This window comes from Bos indicus, chromosome 2 (assembly GCF_029378745.1).
Source record: "Bos indicus isolate NIAB-ARS_2022 breed Sahiwal x Tharparkar chromosome 2, NIAB-ARS_B.indTharparkar_mat_pri_1.0, whole genome shotgun sequence".
Taxonomy (NCBI): domain Eukaryota; kingdom Metazoa; phylum Chordata; class Mammalia; order Artiodactyla; family Bovidae; genus Bos; species Bos indicus.
The window spans coordinates 40,337,382-40,362,046 of NC_091761.1; positions in this window are offsets into that span (position 1 = coordinate 40,337,382).

Here is a 24,665-nt window from a genome sequence, read left to right on the forward strand (position 1 = left end):
CTTTTCGATCCCATAGGTAATGTGCTCCATGTAGATGATATACATGTGGTTTGCTTCTGTTTTTTTTTTTCCTCTTCACTAAGTTGTCATTTGTATTCAATAAAATGCACCCAATTTAAGTGTGGTTTGACATGCTTCAGTAATTGTATAAAATCATGTAGATACCACCACTAGCAAGATACATTACTATTATTAGGGTATTTTAAAAGGGAACTTTAGTTGCCTGAAGTGTATGTGGAAGATCAAGATTATGAAACGATCAGAACTGATGCGTACTGAGACTGAAGGAAGGAACTGGACATTTTTTTATTTGAAGAAAATTCAACAGTGAAACATGACAGAGTTCTTCATATATTTGAAGGGTCATCTTTGAAAAAAAGAATTGGATAATTTCTTAATGTCCTTAAGATACAGAACAAAAAGCAATATGTGAAGACTACAGGCAGGTAGATTTCAGCTGAACTATGAGGATTTTAGGAATTGGTGTCTTACAAAGTAATGAGATTCCAATAGTTGCATGTATTTAACCAAACATTTAACATGTTAGGAATTTTATGGTAAAATTTCCTAAATTGGATGGAGGTTAGAGAGAATGATCTCTAAGTATGCTCTTGTGAAATATTTGTTGAATGAATGAGATCACTGTGGTAGTTAGAAGGCTTAGATAGTGAAATACTCACAGGAGAAATGGGATTTGAGTTGAAGTAGGGAGGCCTTGAGGGTTTCAACTAGGTACAATGGAAGGTGGGTGGAAGTAATAGAAGAAAAGGTATTAGAAAGGCAAAGGTATGCAACAACACATTTCCAACCAAATTGGGTTGTTCTAAATAACCACTTGGATTTTATGGATCACAAACCACTGAAATAGGAAGAAAAATATTCTCTCTTACGTTGCTTTCCTTATTCTTCTCTTTATTCTTAAAATGGATTTACACAAAAGAGAAGAAAGACTTTTATCTATTTGAACAAACTCCCTGGTCTCTTAAGCAGAACCAATGATCTTAAATTGACAAATGGCACATAACTACAAACAAATATATAGTTTTCATTTAAAAGCACCATATAGATTTGCTTTTCTTTCAGGCAGATAATGGGGCTTTTTTACTCAGAGTTCAACTGACAGAGAATTGGTAGATTTTCTCTGTAATTTGCTATTATCCTAAAACTCAAAAGCAAACCCAAATGCCATCAGTGGCTATAAGCTGTGATGTATTTGTAAATGGAAATTTGACCACTTCAAATAGCAAAATCTTCATTTCCATTAGAGTTTTATGAACTGTCTGATTGTAGATCAGGATAAAATGTACACTATTCTGTAGACTGCTAGGATATACCAGGCAAGATGATGAAAACAAAGGCAATTATTTGTTCTAGAAATCACATATTTCATTAGGATGTCATGAATGATTATAGCCACATTGGTGCACATTGCTTTTTGTTGGATTTATGCCCTCAAACTTATAAAGAAGTCTTCTGTTTTAGGTAAGAAAATTTGCCTCTGGACATCTTTCTTGTGTATATCTTTTAATTATGAGTTTAAAATACAACATTTTATACACCACCAACATTTAATAAGCACCAATTAATTTGGTAATCATCTTCCCTGTCAACTCACAAAAAACTGCATATAAAAAAAAACAAAGATAAGATATTCCTCATTACTTTTGCAAAGAAAAATAAAGATAAAGGTTAAATAAATTATTTTTGTAGGAATAAACACAGGTAAAAAGCAAAGTTTAATGGATCAGAATTGACAGAAGTGACAAAATATTTTATTAGAAATAGAAGAATGTAAATATGGTTTTGAAAGAGAATCAGGAAAAATGAGAGTTTTACACAGAAAAATGATAGAACTATAACTGCAAAGTTACTGTTCTGAATATCCAAGCTAGTGACCAATTCAGACAAAATATAGGCTATTTTGTTCTTCTTATTCAGATAAAAACAATGTGAATAGAAAGCCAAAAGTCTTAGACTTTCGTTCTTCTTGAGGGAACTGACAAGAAATATTCCTGAATGAAACAGAAGTGTTTGCCTACCCTGTTGGCATAAATGAATGTTCTTAAAATAAGTTTACTAGAAAATTTCTTCTTTTGTGTGGTTTGAGAAATAACAGACATAAAGGATAGGATCCTCCTTTCTCTAGATTCATGGTCTTTGTATACCTCCATATTGGATGTAGGAACAGCCCTTTGATTATCCTTGCTATCTGGGAATAGGTTATCTGGATTTGGCTATCCAAGTTTGCTATTGGTTTTGTGGTATTATTGTAGGTTGAGAAATCTTCACATCTGTGTAATCCTTGATGGTTTTTTTCTGTGAAGTAGAGTTATAATATGCCCAATTAAGGCATGTTCGGAGGTTGACTCTACTACTTTGTAGTTATGCTACTTTGTACAAGTTATTGAACTATTTTGAGATTCAGATTTTCACCATGAAGTGGGTTTTAAAAATACTCAGTTTAGAGGGATTGATGTGAAGACTAGAGAATGCTTGGAATGTCAAGTTTATAATACATGAAACAAAGATAAACCACTATATTTATTGTTAGGGGGGATATAATTAGAAGACATCATCATGTTTGAAAGGAAGCAGTGTGATTCATTTGCTGTCGATTTGGTCAAACCTGAAGGGTACCAGGCTCAGCTATACTGGGAACTTCACAATCTTGGCTCTAAATATTTTCATCCTCATTCATTTTTAGTTATTCATTCAACAGGCATCTGTTAAGTGCCCACTACATTTCAAGCACTACTCTAAATTCTAAGGATAGTCAGCCCTCAGTATCTAGACGCAACTGAATCTAGGACCAGCACCTCCACTCCTGCCACCCTATACCAAAACCTGCAGATGCTCATTACCTCATATAAAACGGAACAATATGTGTACATAGCCTAGGCATATAGACTATGCACATAGTCTATCCTCTCAGACACTTTAAATCCTCTCTAGATTACTTATAATTCCTGGCAGGCTACAGACCATAGGGTCGCAGAGAGTTGGACATGACTGAAACAACTTAGCAGGCTGGCACATGGTGTGGAAGGGGGACCACTTATTGCTGAGAGTGATCATTATCACATGGTGGGAGTAGTAGAAAATGAAGCTTTCAAAGTACACAGGGATCTGGATACCATTCCATGGGAACAGAGGTGGCCCTGATGATGTTTAGCAGAAGTCAGATACCAGATTTTCATTTTATAAAGATCCTTTGAGCATCAGTGTTGAGTATGTACCTGATAAATGGGAGGTAGATACAGGGAACTAGCTGGAAGTCACGAGAGTGCATCCCCTCATAAAATCTATTTCCAATAATTTACTATTGCAATGACTGTTAATCCAATTCAGTTAACATTTACACATTAGCACTCTATGTGATTATGCCCATTAATGAAAATGATCAATATTGCTTCAAAAATATTTATGTCACTTTCTCCCGAAGTCTTTGTTCTACACAGCAAAAATAAATTAATGAGGTGATTTGAATAGTCAAATATAGTTATCATTTTGTGTTTATTCAAGCTATTCTCCCAACAAACTTATTTTGCTATCTGCAGAATTATACTATGCAGATGTGTCAGTATGCACATTTAAATAATAAATACCCCATATACCCAAAACCTAGTTTAAGAAATAAAGTTTACCAATATGATTCAAAGCCACTTGTATGCCTGTCCCATCACATTCTCTCCCTGCTCCATTATCTATAATTTTACACACCTGTTTTATTTTCCGTAAGAACTTTGTCATCTTACAATTTCTTTGTTTAAACTCTTCCTCCTGCCCCCATGGCAACCTAAAAGAGGATTAAGATTTGTAGTGTCTACCCTGTGTCTGATTGATGTGCGTGAGAATATTCCCCAGTTGGTATTATAGCACAGAGCTGGTGAGGTGAAAGCACATTTTATGTTAGCACAGAGTCAAAAATACTTGGAGCACTGGAATGCACATATGTTATCTTTGAACTCCTGCCAAATCATAAAAGGATGTAAAGAGATATAAAAACTATTCTACTATAGAATGAAATATTGTCATCAAGATCATACATTCTTTGGTGTCAGTCATTCAGATTTTCTTTGAAACAATATTGACTATTAATTCCTCCTCTCTTTTCTAGGTCAATAGTAACTATTTTTTAGGTCTTCTTTGACTTTTTACAAAACACCACTTCTACAAAGCCCTTTAAATAGTGTCAGCAGAACGTATTCAATGAACATTAGCTCACAGTGTTGTTGCTGTTATTGTCATTATCACTGTCACCTCTGTCCCACCATAGATATCCTATCATTTAATTAAGAGAAATACAGTAGTGAGAGAAGTTATTGTATAATTTGGGAAATTTTTGCTACATTAATGGTAAAGCACTACGTTCAATATTTTGGTAGTTTTACAGATAAATGGAAATTCAGTGACCCTAAATTAGATTTTTATGCAACCTGTCTTTCCATTTCCATCAGTATGATCAACCCTTTTTAAAGCATCATTTTCTATATTATTTAAAACATGAAAGCAGCAGCTCAGCAGTATTTCTTTTCTTCCTGAGCCCACTGAGACAGCCCTGACATAGCTCTAGGTAGAGTCACATGAGCAATTCTGACCAGTAAAATATGTTACTTCTAAATGGCAGCAATGAGAAGCCTCTGCATGATTGTCCTGTCTCTATTCCTCCAGTAGTATTCATGGAAATTGTTTGTTGGGAAGGTGGAGAAGCAAGGTTGAAATATCTTAGATTATTAAGAGGCGGACACAGAAGACCGCTGCCCAGGAGGGTGACTTGACCTATAGCGCACTTTGCATCAAGTAGAAATAAATTATAGGTGTTAAGCCACTGAGATTTTGAGGTTGTTTGTTACCTAGTCTGTCTTGATTAGTACAAAGTACTACTTTATTTTTTATGCACAACTAATACTGGCATCCTTGTCTTAGAGAAGAAGAGCACATTAATCATCTTAATAGACTCTCACTGTACTAAAAGGGTGAAGACTTGGGAGATAAATATTTATTGCTGTTGGAGTTCACTTGCTTTTATTCGGTATTCTAATGGTTGTTCCCAGATACTTAAGTATATCTAATAAACTGACTGTAACATTTCATCATTTTAACATATAAATACAGAACATCACATAATACCTTATTGCAAGGATTAGTGTTGGCTAAGAATATACATAGACAGATATACTAATCTTGAATCCTATTGCCATCACAAATGAAGTAATCCAGATGATGATGATCTTAGAAGAATAGGATCTAATATTAAATTTAATCATCAGGTTATTTTGCCGATGGCAGTTTGTTGTGGGTGGAAAACTTTTTATCTAAGACTGAACAGGCCACAACAAATGCTAATTGGACAGAGTCTGTGGCTAGCCACTAGCCTAAATTATGCTCCAGGAAGAAATTACCTCAAAAATGATTTGCAACAAGTTTGATACCCAATTGTATTACATACCCATTTTTGATAATATGGCTCTGCTCTGGGTCCTCATCTTCATTCTAAGATTCAGGCTGAAGGAGCAACTGCTATCTGAAATATTTCTGGTCTTGAGCTATGCTCACTAGCTTGGTTTCTCCAGTGGTGAAAGCAGCTGTGGTCCTCTGAAGAGCCGGTCACTGTGATCCATGGTCGCTCCTGCTATGAGACTGATCCTCAAAGCCTGTATTCTTCTTCGTTGTTCATGGCCATATTTGTACATCTCAACTTTACTAGTGTCTGGGTAGGGTGAAATCAAAGAGAATCACTCACGTGGTGCCCGAAAAGACTGGAGAACCCAGTCTCTCATCCTCCTCTTCCTTTCCTGGTGAAAGGAACTCTTTCTAGCTGGGGTGTCCCCTCTTCGTGCTGTACACTGGCAGCTTAGAGGATCAGATATTATAGGGAAAATGAAGCTGTTCTTCCCTTTTCATTCAATTATTCTCAGTTTTGTTTGTTTCACTGTGTTGCTGATGTTTTCTTAAGTGAACTGCACTCTCCCACAACTGTTATTGAGGGATAGCTGTCTAATTGTTGATCTTTGTGGTCATGGAGGCTGGGGTCTCCTACTTTGCCATTTCGGCCCCTTTCCTCCTGTCTCAAAATGCATTTCTTTATTTGGCTTTAGAGACAACATAATATCATATTTCGTACTTAACTGGCCTTTACTTCACAGTTTCCTTTGTTTGCTTCCTCTGTTCCACCTCTAACATTGGAGGGTACTCAGGCCAGGCTGTGCTCCTTTTTATTTGGTCTATTTATATAAACTTTTCAGGTGAGATCTTTTAGTCTTAGGGCTGGAAAGAATCTCAATTTATCTCCAGCATCAACTCGGCATTCTTAACAGGCATGACTCTAAGATTCCATAAGTCAAATCATGGCCAAAGCAGAACTTCTCTTCTCTCCTGTACTTGCCCGTATGAGTAAATCGATCCTGTCTACATGGTGATCACCAAAAATCTTGGGATTATTCTTTCTATTAGGTCTGCTACCATCTTTTCTACAAATATATCCTGTGAATTTTACTTCCAAAATACAGTCCAAATTCATCCAATTATTTCAATTACCCCACATTTTCTCAGCAGTGGTCACAGGACTGGGAAAGTCAGTCTTCGTTCCAATTCCAAAGAAGGGAATTGCCAAAGAATGTTCAAATTACCATATAAGTGTTCTTATTTCACATGCTAGCAAGGTTATGCTCAAAATCCTTCAAGCTAGGCTTCAGCAGTACATGAACCAAGAACTTCCAGATATACAAGTTGGATTTTGAAGAGGCAGAAGAACAAGAGATCAAACTGCAAACATTTGCTGTATCATGAAGAAAGCCAAGAGTTCTGGAAAAACCTCTACTTCTGCTTCATTAACGATGCTTAAAGCCTTTGACTGTGTGGATCACAAGTGTGAAGAATTCTTAAAGAGATGGGAGTACCAGACCATCTTATCTATCTCCTGAAAAACCTGTATGTGAGTCAAGAAACAATAGTTAGAATTGGACATGGAAAAACTGACCATGTTTTGGACATGGAAAAACTGACTTTAAAATTGGGAAAGGAGTATGACAGTATATCATCACCTTGCTTTTTTATTTAACTTACATGCAGAGTGCATCATGTGAAATGCCAGACTGGATGAATCACAAGCTAGAATCAAGATTGCTGCGAGAAATATCAACAACCTCAGATATGCAGATGATACCACTTTAATGGCAGAAAGTGAAGAGGAACTAAAGAGCCTCTTAATGAGGGTAACAGAGGAGAGTGAAAAAACTTCTTCAACATTCAAGAAACTAAGATCATGGCTTCCAGTCCTATCACTTCATGACAAATAGAAGGAGAAAAAGTGGAAGCATTGACAGATTTTATCATCTTGGGCTCCCAAATCACTGGATGGTGACTGCAGCCATGAAATTAAAAAGCGCTTGCTCCTTGGAAGGAAAGTTATGACCAACCTAGACAACATATTAAAAAGCAGAGACATCACTTTGTCAACAAAGGTCCATATAGTCAAAACTATGGTTTTTCCAGTAGTCATGTATGGATGTGAGAGTTGGACCATAAAGAAGGCTGAATGCTGAAGAATTGATGCTTTCGAACTGTAGTGTTGGAGAAGACTCTTGGGAGTCCCTTGGACTGCAAGGAGATCAAATCAGTCAATCCTAAAGGAAATCAATCCTTAATATTCATTAGAAGGACTGACGCTAAAGCTCCAATACTTTGGCCACTTGATGCAAAGAGCCAACTCATTGAAAAAGACCCTGATTCTGGGAAAGATTGAAGACAAGAGGAGAAGTGGGCAACAGAGGATGAGATGGTTGGATGACATCATAGACTCAATGGACATGAGTTTGAGCAGACTCTGAGAGATAGTGAAAGACAGGAAAGTCTGGTGTGCTGTAGTCCATGGGGTCACAAAGAGTTGGACATGACTTAACAACTGAACAACAGTAATAAAAACTTCTGTTTCAAGCCATTTTCTGTTGTTTGAACTACTGTAACAATCAGCTAATAAGCTTGTTTAAAGCTCTGATTCTTTGAATCTCCCCACTGAAGACTGAAGAGCTTTTGAAATCCTACACTGCACACATATTTCCAGGCTTAAGAACTTCTAGGAATTTCTAATGAAAATAAGCTTATATTTGCCCTTTGACCTTTTCACTAACTCCTCATTTTACTTGGATATTCTTCCCATAGATTTTATCACAGTTAACTTCTTTGTGTCATTTTGATCTTGCATAAATATCACATCCTCAGAGATAACTTCTGAAATCCTCAGTTTAAATTTGCATTCACTATCACATTGCACTCTTAATTTTCTTCCAAATACTTATAACTACCTGAAAAGCTTCTTGGCTATTTGTTTGTTGATTTTCCTTTACTTGCAGTGCAAGCTCAATGATAAACAATGACATTCCCTGTATCTTTTAACCTATGTCTCAGCAACTTGTCTATTGCTGTCACATGTAGGCACTATTTCTTAATAAAGAGAAACATCATTGGGCCTTATAAGTAGATATATACAAAAATTATAAAATAGTTTCAGAATAAATTTATTCTATATTCATTAACAACCAACATCTCGGGAATCACATTCACAGTCTAAATCTGATGCTATTGAACAGAAAGCAGTTACTGAATTCTGTTTACTTAAGTAGCTGTTAAGTGGCAAGAAGCTACAAAAATGCATCAGGAGGAGCCCATCAAGAAGAAGGTTGGCAGAAAAAAAAAAAAAAAACAGAGTGGCCAAATCTTCCAAATTAAGTAGAAGTTTACCAAAATCTGAACTTATTGTGTGAAGCACATAAGACACATTTTATTAACATCACTTAAGAGTCACAAAGAATATAATCAATCTGATTTCAGTGTTGACCATCTGGTGATGTCCATGTATAGAGACATTACTTTGCCAACAAAGGTCCATCTAGTCAAGGCTATTTCCAGTGGTCATGTATGGATGTGAGAGTTGGACTGTGAAGAAAGCTGAATGCTGAAGAATTGATGCTTTTAAACTGTGGTGTTGGAGAAGACTCTTGAGAGTCCCTTGGACTGCAAAGAGATCCAACCTGTCCATTCTAAAGGAGATCAGTCCTGGGTGTTCTTTGGGAGGACTGATGGTAAAGCTGAAACTCCAGTACTTTGGCCACCTGATGCGAAGAGTTGACGCATTGGAAAAGACTCTGATGCTGGAAGGGATTGTGGGCAGGAGGAGAAGGGGACGACAGAGGATGAGATGACTGGATGGCATCACCAACTCGATGGACATGAGTTTGGGTGATGGACAGGGAGGCCTGGCGTGCTGCGATTCATGGGGTCGCAAAGAGTCGGACACGACTGAGTGACTGAACTGAACTGAACTGAAGTCACAAATCGGACTTCCCAGGTGGCGCTAGTGCTAAAGAACCCACCTGCCAGTGCAAGAGACATAAGAGACACAGGTTTTATCCCTGGGTCAGGACGATCCCCTGGAGGAGGGCATGGCAACCCACTCTAGTATTCTTGCCTGGAGAATTCCATGGCCAGAGGAGCCTGGCAGGCTACAGTCCATGGGGTCTCAAAGAGTCAGACATGACTGAAGTGACTTAGCATGCATGCAAGAATCACAAAGAGCAGTGAAAGGAAAAGCAAGAAATGAATCCCAAGTCAGCTGTTGTTACTGAAGACGAGTTCATTTCCTATTAAAATAGTGTCAATAGAAAATGACAATGTGACTTCATAAGAAGTACATTATATTGAGCCCAAAAAGAAAGTGAGATGAGTATAAAAGACTATATAAATAGCAAAAGGATCATGATAGAAGAAATTAATTGCCATTGTTGGTAATCAGAATGATTAGATTAATCTTTTTGGTAGGAAACTTTATAGAATTAAATCCTTTCTATCCCAATGGGTGCTGCAGACAATTAAACAAATATTTTCAGTAATGCATTATAGAAGCAGAGAATAAAGAACATTTCACAGGTTAATTTGGCCAAATGTTCAATATATTTCATGTCAGGTGCTCAGTGTCAGACTCCTCAGTTGTAGTTCATCCATTTTCATAAAATCTTAGCTGAATATTTAAGAATGGGTTAAGAGCTCAGTTTGTTAAATATTTTATTTTTTGTCTACATAATATCTTTGCTCTAAACTTGTTGGATTATTGCATTAACAAAGGAAGAGTTTGCTTTAAGTAAGATGAACTCCATTCCTTTCATTCTCACCAGTTGAGGTTTTGATGACTGAGGCCTGCCACCCTTAGTGATGTGGCCTGTTCTTGAAACATTTTAATACAACGGTCAAGAAAACAATATAAAACCAAAATTCATCAACAATCTTTAAACAAGTTTTCAATCTTTAACTTGACTTTAACTTGATCTTTAACTCAATCTTTAACATGAATGAGTAGAACAATTCTTGGGATTCCCAGGTAGAGCAGTGGTAAAGAATCCCCTGCCAATGCAGGAGATGCAAGAGACACAGGGTTTGATCCCTGGGTCTGGAAGATTTCCTGGAGTAGGAAATAGCAACCCACTCTGGTATTCTTGCCTGGGAAATCCCATGGATAGAAGAGGCTGTTGGGCTACAGTCCATAGGGTCTCAGTGAGCACAAGAGTACATGGCTATGTCAGAACAATTCTTATAGCAGTCAGATGGTTCGTGACTGTTGGGGGCCTTGTTAGCAATGCACAGGATGAAATAGAAAGAAGTGGGTATATTCTCATAGGGAATAGAGTTGAGAGAATCTAAAGAGAGGAAAGGATGGTACTTATTAATGGATATATTTTTGAACTCCTTAGGAATATTTTGTGGTTTGTGATTGCAGAGCACTGTGGGATTTTGTTATATTGTGTTTCCCTAGGGTCTTATCATTAAATGGTTACCTAATTAGCACATGGCACATTCTTGCCTATGTTCTATTTGCACTGCAGATGCTTTCATTTCATACATCATTCACACATGCAGCAATTACAAAGTGGTAAATGACCTCATGCTATAATTACACTAATAGATCTGTATTGTTTCATTTGGAGAAGACTTTGGAGAAATGAGATATCTGACATGTATGAGGAGTGGATGCAATTATGTTCTCTCTTTATGTCTGGAACATAAAGAGAGAAAAAAGGATAACTTTTGTCATAAAAGTTGTATCATATACTCTGTTTTATGAAATCTTTAGGTAGAAATTCCTCTTTAGAATGAGTATAAACTTTCCACCACTATCTCAATGTTGTATTTTTTACTGGACACAGAGTATTTGGACTTATCAACTAGAACTGATGATCTAATAAGTCGATAGTGTCCTATACTGTTAAAATCAAGAAAAGAGGATGATTATTTTCCCTTAAAACTGCTTGAAAAATAGTCTTGTTTTTCTAATAGCTGTAAAAATCCACCAATAACCTACAATCCTCATCTTGAAAATGGTTGCAGCTAAACCAGTAGCAAATTTCAAGGGAAATGTACATTCTTAAAATATAGATTCCAATATGAAAAAAAGAGAGACAAAAATAGATTAGTTCCTTCCTCACCTACCTTCCTTTCAGATAATGAGGTACCTTAGGAAGTTGTATTGAGGTGATTCCCAGAAAGGATTTGTATCATATGAACATACTGATAAGATAATCTAAAATGTTATAGCCAAGTATATACATAGAATTTCTTATTAATTTGACCACATATAACTCTTTTTTTTTTTACGTTATTTATTTATTTATTTTTCTAATTTTATTTTATTTTTAAACTTTACATAATTGTATTAGTTTTGCCAAATATCAAAATGAATCCGCCACAGGTATACATGTGTTCCGCATCCTGAACCCTCCTCCCTCCTCCCTCCCCATACCATCCCTCTGGGTCATCCCAGTGCACTAGCCCCAAGCATCCAGTATCGTGCATCGAACCTGGACTGGCAACTCGTTTCTTACATGATATTTTACATGTTTCAATGCCATTCTCCCAAATCTTCCCACCCTCTCCCTCTCCCACAGAGTCCATAAGACTGTTCAGAAAATAGGGATAGAGATTATTTCTGTGGACTAACTTTAAAAAAGAGTTATATATAATTTGACCACATATAACTCTTTTTTAAAGTTAGTCCACAGAAATAATCTCTATCCCTATTTTCTGGATCTATTGCCAATGTATGTGAAAACACTTTACAGCTTTGTCTATGATATGTTAACTGTCTTCATGGTTGACATTCACAAAATATTAACACAGTTTTGATTTTCTTTGTATTGACCAGAACATAAAGGTAAGTGAAGTGTCATAGTATTTTTGTCTACCCTAAACAATTATCAGGTGAAAACTATAATTATAATAATTAATGTGGCAGAGTGACAAAAAAATAGCTTCATAGTTAGAAAGGATGTATTTTAGTCTTTGCATAGTTAACTTTTCATAGGATTTGAAATAATTAAATGATAAAAGTTTTTAGGTGTACTTGAAGTGGTATTCCTGCAAAAGTTCCATCATGTCCATAATCTACTCACTGGAATTCTATTTCATTGGCTTAGATCTCAATCTGGAAGGTACTTGTCCAAAAGATTCAGGAATATAAGACAGATCATATATTTTATAGAAGCACTTTAGGAGAGAAAAGAGATAAAATGAAGAAGGAAGGAAGGAAAAGTAGAAATATACAAGAGTGGGAGGAAAATAAAAGAAGTAAAACATGATTCTTTTAAAATGTACACATTACTTGTGCATACACACTCACATTTCAGAAATGTGAGCATATGAAAAAATAAAGATACAATTTAGAAAGAAGGGACAAAAATTATTTACCTGGCTATGCACATACATGCCCAGCAACTACAAGCTCCAACAGTAACTACACATTAAATGATGGCATTGAGCAACCATTTAATTTGTTTGGATTTATAGTTTCTTCTTCTAAAGATGCTTGGGGGAGACATCATATAACACAATTTTCTAACATGATATATGGCTTCAGTATGTGGTCTCATTCTGTATTCATGGAGATGTAGATTTTCTTCCTTTTTGGAGAAAAATCTAGAACTCATATCTATGGAACACCAAGAAATGTCAGGGGGCACCACTCACATATTTTAAGGATCTAATGTAAATTCTGTCAGACTCCACGTGGTTTTTGCCCATTTTATTCACTGTCCTGGTTTTGCTCCATGAGGTTTTTTGTTATACATTTAACATGGCCACTATTAAGGTCAGGTTTGTTTTTAGGCTGTCTGGCAACTTTCTCCCCCCCATCACCAGTAGCTCTTCTCATAGACATTTTCTTCGAGTCTTTCTCATCTAGTCACACAGTGTTTGGGTTGACCCTCATTCCTACAGGGTAGATTTAAACTTTGCTTCTTTAGTAATCTCAGGGTTTTTCTTAGATTCTGTTTTGGTAACCTGAGACTTACTCCCCCTATCCCCCGAACTAGTTAGTCAGATAGAACCCAGAATTACATTATTCCACTCTCTTCTCTTCATAGCTATTGTTATTTTATTTTATTATTATTATTTTTTAAAACACACATTGTTCTTCTCTGCTCAAAGCTTGGCATTCTGAACTCTGAGTAATATTTCAAACAGGATGAAATGAGGTAGTGAGCTGCACTGTGCCAAAATGAAATGCTTGCCCCTTCTAATCAGTGCAGTTAAATAAGAAAGACTTTGTTGAATGTCTTATAAAGCATTCCTAAGTACACATTTGATATGTAGCTGAGCGAGGAAACAATTGCAGTACTGTGAGTGACTTCACAGCATAAAGCTGAATAACACACTGAAACAACTTCAAGTACCGCAATTCTCTTTTTGAGAACTAACGTGCTTTTCTTCACTGGAATAGTCTTTCTTGATATTCACATTTGGGGATACTGAGAATCTTAATTTAGGCATTTCCATTTGATTTTCCTTGTCCCTTTCTTTTGTTTGATGATCATAATTGAGTGAATTGGCTGTAGTAACTCACAGGTCTATTCGCCTTGCTATCAAGCAAATACGTTTTCTGAAAGGCATCGTCTATTTTTAATGGAAAATTTCCCCCATTTGACAGTGGGAAGTGAGAGAGAGGAGTGAAGAAAAATGACAACTTGAAAAAGTTATACTAAAAGCAGTCTTGGTAACTTAGCTTATTAGGTACCCAGTGGGCTAATCTCTGGCACAGGAGAAAAAAAGAATGGGAATGTGTGGTCATTCACCCATGGGCTTTGAAGTTAAATGAATAGTTTTAGTGTCCTGACTGCCATCTACCAGAGTTGGGATCGGGAGCAAACCATACAATTTCTGTGGGCCTCAGACTCATCTTCTCTAAAACAGGATCATAACAGATCTTCCTTTTCATGATTGAGAACTTTAATTTCTTTTATTTTAAGAATGCATAAGCCTATGAACACAATGTTATTGAATCCTGGGGCTGCTGCTATTGTCACATAGACCTTTAAACACATGTTCAAAAACGACAGGGACAGTTGCACTCCTTCAGCCATCAAGCAGATATTGCACTCAAAGAATTAGAAGGAAATGCACACATTTGCTTCTTTCCCTAGTATCTTCCATCTTAATTTTAATGACAAATTTTAAAGAACAGATGATATAGCAACACTTTCTTAGAAAAGATACACGTAGAAAAAGAAACTTGAGCAATGTCTGAAAGAAGAGCAATTTTTACAACTAAAAGTTTATAAATACACTGATTAGGACAAAAATTTTACTTTTCAAGAAAAAAATTATTTCAGTTTCCTCACTTGAGAAAATAATTCCAGTTATTTGTTGGCCTATGTTGAAATGTCATGAGTAGAATGAAATAGCATAATTTTTCTCCCTTGGGGTTCAAGAGTTTATTTCTTTTGATACAACAATAAATCAACTGACAAAATGGAATTTCTTTGCAATACATATGCACCAAGTTAGGCTGCAGGGACATTTGAGCTTTGGTTTAGTATAAAATCTCTGGAACATTTTATTATAAAACAATAGTGCTTGGAAACTCCTTAAAGAGGTAACTATAAGAGTAACTATGAGAAGATTATATGATTAACAGCAGTAGACCTTAAAGTGATTTATGCAGCTTTTGAAATAGCTCACCAGGTCAAACAGCAATACTTTTGGGTGAGTACAAAATAATGCTGACTTAATTAATCTTTCTAACGTTGTTATTTTCTTAAAGTGGACAAGATGGTAGACATTTTATATGAATTAGTATAGTTCATTTTATTTTCAATGCAAATTGAGTTTTTTGAAACTTAAGAATCCATGCTCAATATTGTAACACCTTTATCTCATGGCATGTTTTGAAAACCCCATAACCAGATCGGTCTCTTGAAGAGACAAAAGCCAACTTTGTAGCTATAGACAAGACACAAACGTTAAGCCAGCTCATATTTTCCTATAGCTCCTCTTTCTAGTTAAGTCTGCAAACTAATTTGGATTAAACTAAAACAGACTTTTGCTCCAAGCAGTTTGGAAGTTTAAAGAGTTTGGCTAATTTTGGTTGTCTTTTCAAAATATTTCTTATATGGCTTCATGTCTGCGTTCTGGAAGGGGACCAATATGTGCTTAAATCTTGTAAAAAAAGTTGCTCTTTTCTTCTTCCCAGGCTTCTGAAAGGCAGCAAATACATTGAAGTTCTAGAGATTTTTGTCTGCTTTCCTCAAAGTTCATTGTCACTAGGATCCAGAGACACTGAGGAAGAAATGTAGGATGTGCCTTGTAAATTGCTTTTTGTTTTTCTGATAGTCTAAAAGTTAGTAGGTACGTAAGTGAAATAATTTTTAAGGACAGTAAGAAAGAACAGAAGAGTATGTTTTAAGTCCTTTCTCATCTTTTTCTCTTGTTCTTTCACATATACTATGACTTTATTTCTTGCCAGTTGAACCTGAAGGCAGGTTATTTTAATTTCTGCTTTAGATTCTGTGCTATCACTGGTGCATGGTACTACATAAGAAATCTACTCTTCTGAAAAATCTTTGCCACTGATGCCACATACAAATACCGTATGGACTAGCTCTCAGAGCCAAAGCAGGAAAAATCGCCAAAGGGTAAAAATAGTTCTTGATATGATGATATGCTGCTAAAAGCCACATGGTGTTTGGGTGCAGCATTTCACAGTCAAACAATCATAATTTCATGCCTAAAATGTGCATGTTATTTCAGGAAAATACAAAATCTGAGCATTGCACATTTGCTACAGAATGACCAGTGAGTGTTGCTATAATGATTTGTTTTTCTTTTACAAATGAATATTTCTTGCTGAGCCTTTTCATGCCATATTGCCTACGGGTGCAATGGGAGTATGTACAAGCTGAGGTGAGAGTAGGAGGGAGTATTTAGTATATCTGGTCTGTTCTGCGGAATTCTTATGATTCTACAAACTTGGTAGGGTATTTAAAAAGCCTCTCTTCTTTCTCCTCTAGAATGTTAGGTAATATAGTCCTCATCTCAGAAGAACTGAGCTTTGCTGGGCTTCTGCCTGATGGCAGACGACAACCTTTCAGTCGGAGGCTTATATTCTGTCCCTAAAAAGTCCTAGAGTTCCCACATAATCTTTAATAAATCTTTAAATAAATCTTCAAACAGCAGGAAAACTCTCCCTCCCTTAAAGTTGTAATGGATTTGAGAGGGTTCAATGATCTTAGTTCACGGTCATTACAATGTAGACACAAGAAAGTAATGAGCGTTCCTTTTCACATGTTACTTAAGCTATAAAATGCTACATATTCTACAGGGTAAAAGGATAGTGAGGTACAAAGAGGAATTAATGGGGGCAAAAGTTGGAAGCAAAAAAGATTAACCAGGGGGTATTTTGTTTTGCTTCATTTTGTTTTGGCAACAAAAAAGTTTCTTATTCAAAGAGAAAGATGAAGTCCTAGAATTATTAAACACAGATTGAAGTTTCATGGTACCTAATGACTAGGAAAACATTAAAAGCCTAGAGACAGAGAAACAAAAAGCAGTTGAAAGATTATGATAATCATGTTGATAGGTAGTCAATCCAAAAATCAAGCCAGGGTAAAGTGAAAGAAAGGTCTAATTTTTACTGATAATAATAATTGACAGCTTTATATAAAGCTGTGTGCCAGGCACTTCAAGAAAATTAATTCACTTAATCATCTGTAGTAGAAAACCTTGTTACTGAGAGAGTCAGTTCCTAGGCAGGTTGATAAGGAGTCTAGGGGTCCCCAAGGAGAGAGGGGTCTGGAATTCTCAAAGAGGAAGAAAGGACAAACTTTTTTTTCTTTCTCCACCTTCCTTAGGATTATATAACAATAATGTATCCTGCCTAAGGACAGTCTTTGGATTCAACCTTCTGTTATCTTAAAATGTTAATTATGGGAGTAGACCTGGTCTTTACAAGGATGTATCTTGCCTGAGGACAGTGTTATCTTAAAATGTAAATTATGGGAGTAGGTCTGATGAGGTCTTTACAACTTCCAGATATTCTTTGGATTATATAACTTCATTGTTAACACTAGCAAGCGGGTACTCTTTCTGCCCCCTTCTGATGCCTATGTCAGAAGCTTTCTCTATCTCCTTTATACTTTAATAAAACTTTATTACACAAAAGCTCTGAGCGATCAAGCCTCGTCTCTGGCCCCGAATTGAATTCTTCTCCTCCGGGGGCCAAGAATCCCGGTGTATTCGCGTGATTCAACAACAACCTTTCATTACTATACCCATTTTACATATGGAGAAACTGAGACAGAGAAATTAAGATATCCTAAGCACATATCTAGAATCCTGGCTCATTGGTAAGCTAGAGAGCTCCGAGAACTGAGGCTGAAGGTCAGAGAGATAACCCGTCAGTATGATGCCAACATTGAACCAGAACTAGGGAAGAGAATAACTAAGTATTGGATTAGTCAAAGAAGACCATGTGAAAAGGAAAGTATAGTAAAAAAGTTGTTTGACTCATTATCTACCTTAGCTCAATATTTTCTAGGCCAGCAAAAATGAATTTTAGAACTGTAGAAGCTTTTAAAGGTCATGTGGTTCAGCGGATTTTTTTTTTAAGAAAGACACTCACCTGAAGGACAACACTCACATGTAGGGCAGGTCCCCAGATGAAGATGCTGAGGGCTAAAGAGGTTAACATAAGGTTTTAGAGTTAATTAATAACAGAATGAGGGACCTGACTCAGCTGTTCTAATTGTAGCTCAAATAAATGAATATATGTCTGGTGAGGGATAGGAGAAGTCAACATCTCCAAAATCATACTACTAAAATGGATTTTGGGCATATTTATTGACTATTATATCTCCAATGTTGTAATAATGCACATCACAGATGTAATTCCAATCATCGTATTTCCTTTATCTAGCAAAAGAGAGAAACAGGGAAGTTGCAATACACTTGTAACAGAATAAGGCATTCTCTGACCACATTGACAGGCAGGTTCTTTATCACTGTGCTACCCGGGAAGCTCCATTATAACAAGTGTGGGTGGAAAGAAAGTATTATGTTAAAATCAAAGTGTTTTGGACCAAGTTGTGTCCCCTTCAAATCTGTATATTGAGACCCTAAGCCCCAATGTCACGGTATTGGGAGATACGGATGTTAGGGATGTAACTACAGTTAAATGAGGTCAGAAAGAAGGGGTATAAATCCTATAGAACTGATGTCTTTTTAAGAAGAGGAAAGGATATCAGAGCTCTCCCTCTCCCTCTCCACGTATGGCCAGAAGAAAGGCCATGTGAGACACAGAGAGAAGGTGAAAATCTACATGTCAGAAAAAGCCCTAGTCAGGAGCTGAATTGGCCAGCACATTTAAGAAAATTAATGTCTTATGTTTAAGCAAACTAGTCTATGGTATTTTGTTATGACAGCTCAAATGATATAGTATAGTTTGTTGCTTCTCTCATCTTTAGTAGATAATAGTGACATTTACCAATTTTGGAAATATGGGAAGGGGGGTTTTAGCTATGATTCTTAGAGCAGGAACCTCCCAAGGGGGAGTTAGAGATTTAAGAGAAAAATCTGGAAAGTGCAGTGTCACAGAAATCAATGATGATGACTTCAAGGAGGTAGTGGTCTAGTGTCAAATGCAGTAGAGAAAATAAGAAAATTAAGGACTAATGTCATTGGTTTTATCCATAGGAAGCTTGCATGAGAATGATTTAAAAGTTCAGTAGACCGGATGTGTTGTGAAGAGAATGCTCTCTCTAGCATTCTGCTGCCAGAGCATAATTGAGTTATGAATCCAACCATTGTTTTTCTGGATTTACCAACATTGGAGCCCAGTCCATATTTCCAGTTAGTTGCTTAAGGCTAATGACTGAGCACAGTGGTAGTGCAATGCGGATCCCTTTCTGAGAGCCTCAGCATTCCTTAACTGGGCAACTCTGCTTCTAGGTATTGGCCAGGTTGAAATGATCCTGTATCTCTGCTACCATTAGAGACTCTTCCCAACCAATCCTCTTTCTTGCATGTCTCAGGAATGGCTCATTCCAGCACATCTGATAGCTCTCCCTACTTTCTATGCTCCCTCCCTTTTCTTCTTTACAGGTATTTCCCCCAAGAAATCTCTTCTTGCGCATTTAATTTTGTCCTGGAATCTGCTCCTCTGAAAATGCAAACTGGCAATTGGGGATCAATAAGAGGTATTAATAAAAGCTGGAGCAATTATACAAAATGACAATTCTAGAAATGTGGCCACTAGGAAGGAATAAACATTAAATGGGTAGAGAAGGTTCTCTGAGAAGTCAGAAAGGGTAGAATCTAGATGCCAGCAGAAAAGTAGCCTTAGGAAAGGGTAACTCTACTATTTTCACACAACAGAGGCAATGATTTTGTAGGGTTAGTGAGAGGATCTTAAGGCAGTTTTTATTTTCTGGCTCCTTTGTATTCTGTGAATTAGGAGATAAAGTCTCCCTTGAGAGCAAAGGACATGGTTAGAGATTCGAGGAAAGAAGTCTGAAATAACTGTGGTCCCTACAATGTACAGCTTTGGAGAGAGCAAATTAAGGAAACATAGCTGGACTTCAGGGCAGATTCAAGGGCCAAGATGAATTTGGTTGATTAATTTGATGAACTCATTAAATTTTTTTAGTGAATGAGAAAAATCTGAGAGTTGAATTTCAGCGTCCCTATCTTCAGATAATGCTTCTGACTGCATACATCCCTGTCACTGTTTTCTGCTGTTTGGGAAATGTGAATGAAATTGTTTCTGAAAGTTTGAATTACAATGGCAGTGGTTTTAAGATCTCTCAATTCTTTAAGGACCGTGACAGGGTATATCAGTACTAGAGAGATTTCTTGTCTTTAGTATAAATAGTGATACCTGATTTCTAGTTCTTCACTAATAAAAATCAAAATGCTGAAACAAAACAAAGATTATCCTTAACTTCTCACCTCTCCTTTGCATACCTCTTCTGAGGCATTTCAAATCTTCCTGATAATACTGCTCATGTAGCACCCACCATCTGGTCCCATCATTTATAAATAATGGAAAAGGAAATGGCAACCTGCTCCAGTATTCTTGCCTGGAAAATCCCATGGACAGAGGACCCTGGTAGGCTATAATCTACGGGGTTGCAAAGAGTCAGACGTGACTGAGGGACTTCACTTTTACTTTCAAAGTGATACCATGAGGAATGCTATTTCACTTTAATAATAGCTTGAAAATGCATTGTCCTGATTGCAGTTATAGTTTCATAATATGACAAAGGAAGGGAGAAAAGAAGTAAATGTCTGAAGTATCCTATAACAAGAAAAGGCAATCATTAACAACAAACTGATGATAAAACTCAAAGATAACTGAGTTTTATTTCTTAAGATAGAAATAAAAAGGTCTAATTAGCTGTGATACTGACTCTGGGAATTGTGATAGGCACACAGAAAAAGTGAATATCAGTTTCTTCATTGTGTTTGTCAAATCCCATTGGCAAATTTGTTGTTGGGTAGGCATGTGGCACCCCACTCCAGTACCCTTGCCTGGAAAATCCCATGGATGGAGGAGCCTGGGAGGCTGCAGTCCATGGGGTTGCTGAGGTCGGACACAACTGAGCAACTTCACTTTCACTTTTCACTTTCATGCATTGGGTAAGGAAATGGCAACCCACTCCAGAGTTCTTGCCTGGAGAATCCCAGGGACGGGAGAGCCTGGTGGGCTGCCATCTATAGGGTCGCACAGAGTCGGACACGACTGAAGTGACTTAGCAGCAGCAACAGGCATGTAAATAGAGGGTTTGAATATGAATGTGTTCTTACTGTTAATTATACATATCATTTGTTGAAACTTCCATCACCTGAAGGCACAATCAAATATGAACAACAAATACTTTGACCTGATGCTAAGAGAAAAAGAGAATGATAAGGTGTTCCCAAATTAAACACCATAGAAAATGATAGCAATTAGGAAATATATCAATCTTTAAAGATGTTTACTACTTTATAGGAGACATAGATAAAATGTTATCTTGTATTAATGAAGTTTTAATAACAAGTATTAATATTCCTATATTTTATTCTCTTTTGTATGATAAACATTTGTTGGTTGCTTACACATTTTTGAAAGCCTCCTATAGACTGTATGGAATTTAAGATATAACACAATTTCATACTTTCATCTTTGGAGAAAATATATCATTGTAAGTACACAGAGAATTTAAGATTCACTATAGTATACTATTTTATGATATCCTCAGAAATGTTATAGAAAAAATGAATTATAATGGATTAAAATGGATTATTGTCCTTTTCATGAACAACATATTCTCTTCATCTTACCATTCCTTTTAAATGAAGAAGTTGCCTTTAGTTTTCAATTTTTAACAAGGTTAAGATGTACATATCTTTTTTAATTTTCAATTTTAGCAATTTCTTGTCTACTCACTGTACATGTATGGAGAACTAAAATTTGGCAGATTTTTTTTCAGAATTTTTTAAATTTGTGTGAGTTTGAGTGTCTGTGTGCATGAATAATGTCAAGATAGTAAAACAATATGAGACATATTTTAAAAAGAAATTTTTAAGACAAAAAAACAAGTTTACCCTCATTGCACAACCTATCAGTACTTCACGAGGGACTACTTGGAGATAGATATCCATGCGTTTGAGTTACAGTAAGAGTATTAAGCGAAGAGGGCAAAGGCACCCCACTCTAGTACTCCTGCCTGGAAGGTCCCATGGAGGGAGGAGCCTGATGGCCTGCAGTCCATGGGGTAGCTAAGAGTTGGACGACTGAGCATCTTCACTTTCACTTTTCACTTTCATGCATTGGAGAAGGAAATGGAAACCCACTCCAGCGTTCTTGCCTGGAGAATCCCAGGGACGGGGGAGCCTGGTGGGCTGCCGTCTATGGGGTTGCACAGGGTTGGAAACGACTGAAGCAACTTAGCAGCAGCAAGAGTATTAAGATTTTCTGAGCAATTTGAAAAGAAATCAAAGAAATACTTAAGGTTTAATATAGGTTCTGTTGAAAGCATGTTTTCTTTTTTAATCCATAATCTATGCATTGGATACATGTGAACTTTTTATTAACTGGGATGTAATTTTCAAACTATTCTGCTAAATAATTTATCTAATAATATTTAATCATTTTTTTCATTTTTTATTTAAAAAGAAAAATATATTTAATATCATGCCACAATTTTTGCAAATCGTGTTTTCAGACAGTTAATTGATATTTAAAGGTTTAACATTTTATAGATATCAAATCTTTTTTTAACAAGGATGATGTCTTTTAAGTTTTACTTTAAACTCCCCAAATATTTATAACTACCAACTTTTAACTTTTATGTTTAAAGCATGCAGGTTGATGGCAGTTTTGAATAAACTAGCTCATAAGCTCATAAGCTAGCTTTATGAAAGCTTTTATATTCATGCCTAAATTTATGTAACTTATTTAACTTTTATAGGCTTCATTTTGATTCCTGTGATCCTTGACATATCTAATGTTGTTTGTTATAAGTAGATTCAACAGTTTTATATCTTCCCTAATACATAAACCCAGTTTGCAGTCAAATTTAATAAAATTAGGAATAAAAGGCACTGTTTCAAGCACATCACTGAATGGTTACAGTGGAGGTCTTGTCACTGCAGGCCTATATACTAAGGGATTTTTAATGTTTTCATTCTCTTTTTTAACGGCGTTGCCGTTATGATAAACACAAGAAAGGTTGATTCTGAGTAGTATGGCAATGGTTTCCCTAGTTATTTCTTCATAAATCAGTTTCTCCTTTGGACTCTCAGCACCTTGTGGTTTCACTTTTTTTCAAAGACTGTATTTATTGGGAATTTTTTTTTTTAACTCAGTCAAGCTTCATGAGTTTGGAAATAGCTGAAAAAATCATTTTCAAAATTCAGATTCACACTATTTTTAAATTGGACTTGAGAGTGACAGGCAAGTTCCTTGCAGGATGGCCTCCGGGGAGGAGGAAGTGCCTGGGGCCCTAGCAGCTGAATGCCCCAGGCAATGTGTAAAGAGCTGGGAAGGCACCTCCCTGGACAGATTTGCTTGGAGTTTTTTTTTGTTTGTTTGTTTTATTTTTCCTTTTTCTTTCTGCTTTTGAATCAAGATGGAGAAATCATTTTGCTCTAACATTACAAAAAAAAAAAAAAGTCAGGCAAGACTTAACTCAGGAGATGTATGTTCTCGGCTCAGTGTGTGCCTGTAACTCCCACTGACAGTGATGGCAGTTATGCAGATGCATGCAGGAGAAAATAGACTCTTTTTAACATTAAACATCAGATTTGGGTCTCCCCAGAGAAAGCTGGTTACTGGAGTGGCTGTGAATGATGCATTTTCACGGAATGTTTTAGCCATAAATCAATCCTGAATCATACTTTTCCTAGAGTTCTTTGCAGCTCTTCTGAGATCCTAGCGTATCATGCACACACTGATTCTATTTCAGACTGAGCTTAAATACATTTACCAAAATAAGATCCAAATAATTAAATGTGACTTTTATAATTGTTTTCCTCTGAAGATCCAGAGCTTAATCTGGCTGTGGTTAATGGTTTTAATTTGACTTATTATACAGTGTCAGTTTATTTAGTTGAAATTAGTTTTCTATTTCTCTCCTTTTTGTAAGCGCTGCCTGTTTACTTAACAATATTTGGCTTTGCCTAATGATATGTACAGAAGACAGTGCTAAGTGGAACATCAGCTGTTTACATCAGCTCTAACAATTAATGCATGTTAATTTTTAATTACACTGATTGTACTAGAGGCAGAATGTATGTTTCTTCACAGAACAGATGTACTAGTCAGCTTGGCTGGTGAACATGCATATCGATCAGATGTTGATGCTGCCAGCAATTCAGCAAAGTCTGCTTAAGTGTCGGCTTCTAATGTACTTACAAGTTTACGGCTTAGAGTCCTGGTGGAGGCAATACAGCTCGATGCTATATCCTCTGATGTTTACAGATAATCACAATATGTCTGTTTTGTGGTTAGCATTCTACACTGATTGGAAGACTGAATAGGTATGAGGGGATCTAAAGGTGTCTTGCAGACACCTCGTGAACTGCTTTCTCCATTCTTATTTTGAGGCAGTGTCTTTCAAGAATTTATTTTGCCTTTAAAGTTTTATTTTTTTAACTGATGGTTGTTGTGTTAATAATAGGTGCCTGACATGGATGACCACTGTCACCACAAGGAAAAATTGAAAAGATAATATAGTTACTTACAATGAAATCTCTCTCTATCAAGTATTATCACCAGAGCTAGTTAGAAAACATATAGAAAATGCCAGTAGTAAAATTGCAGACAATAGTCAGGCCTTCAGTCAGCTGTCAATTGAATAAGAAGC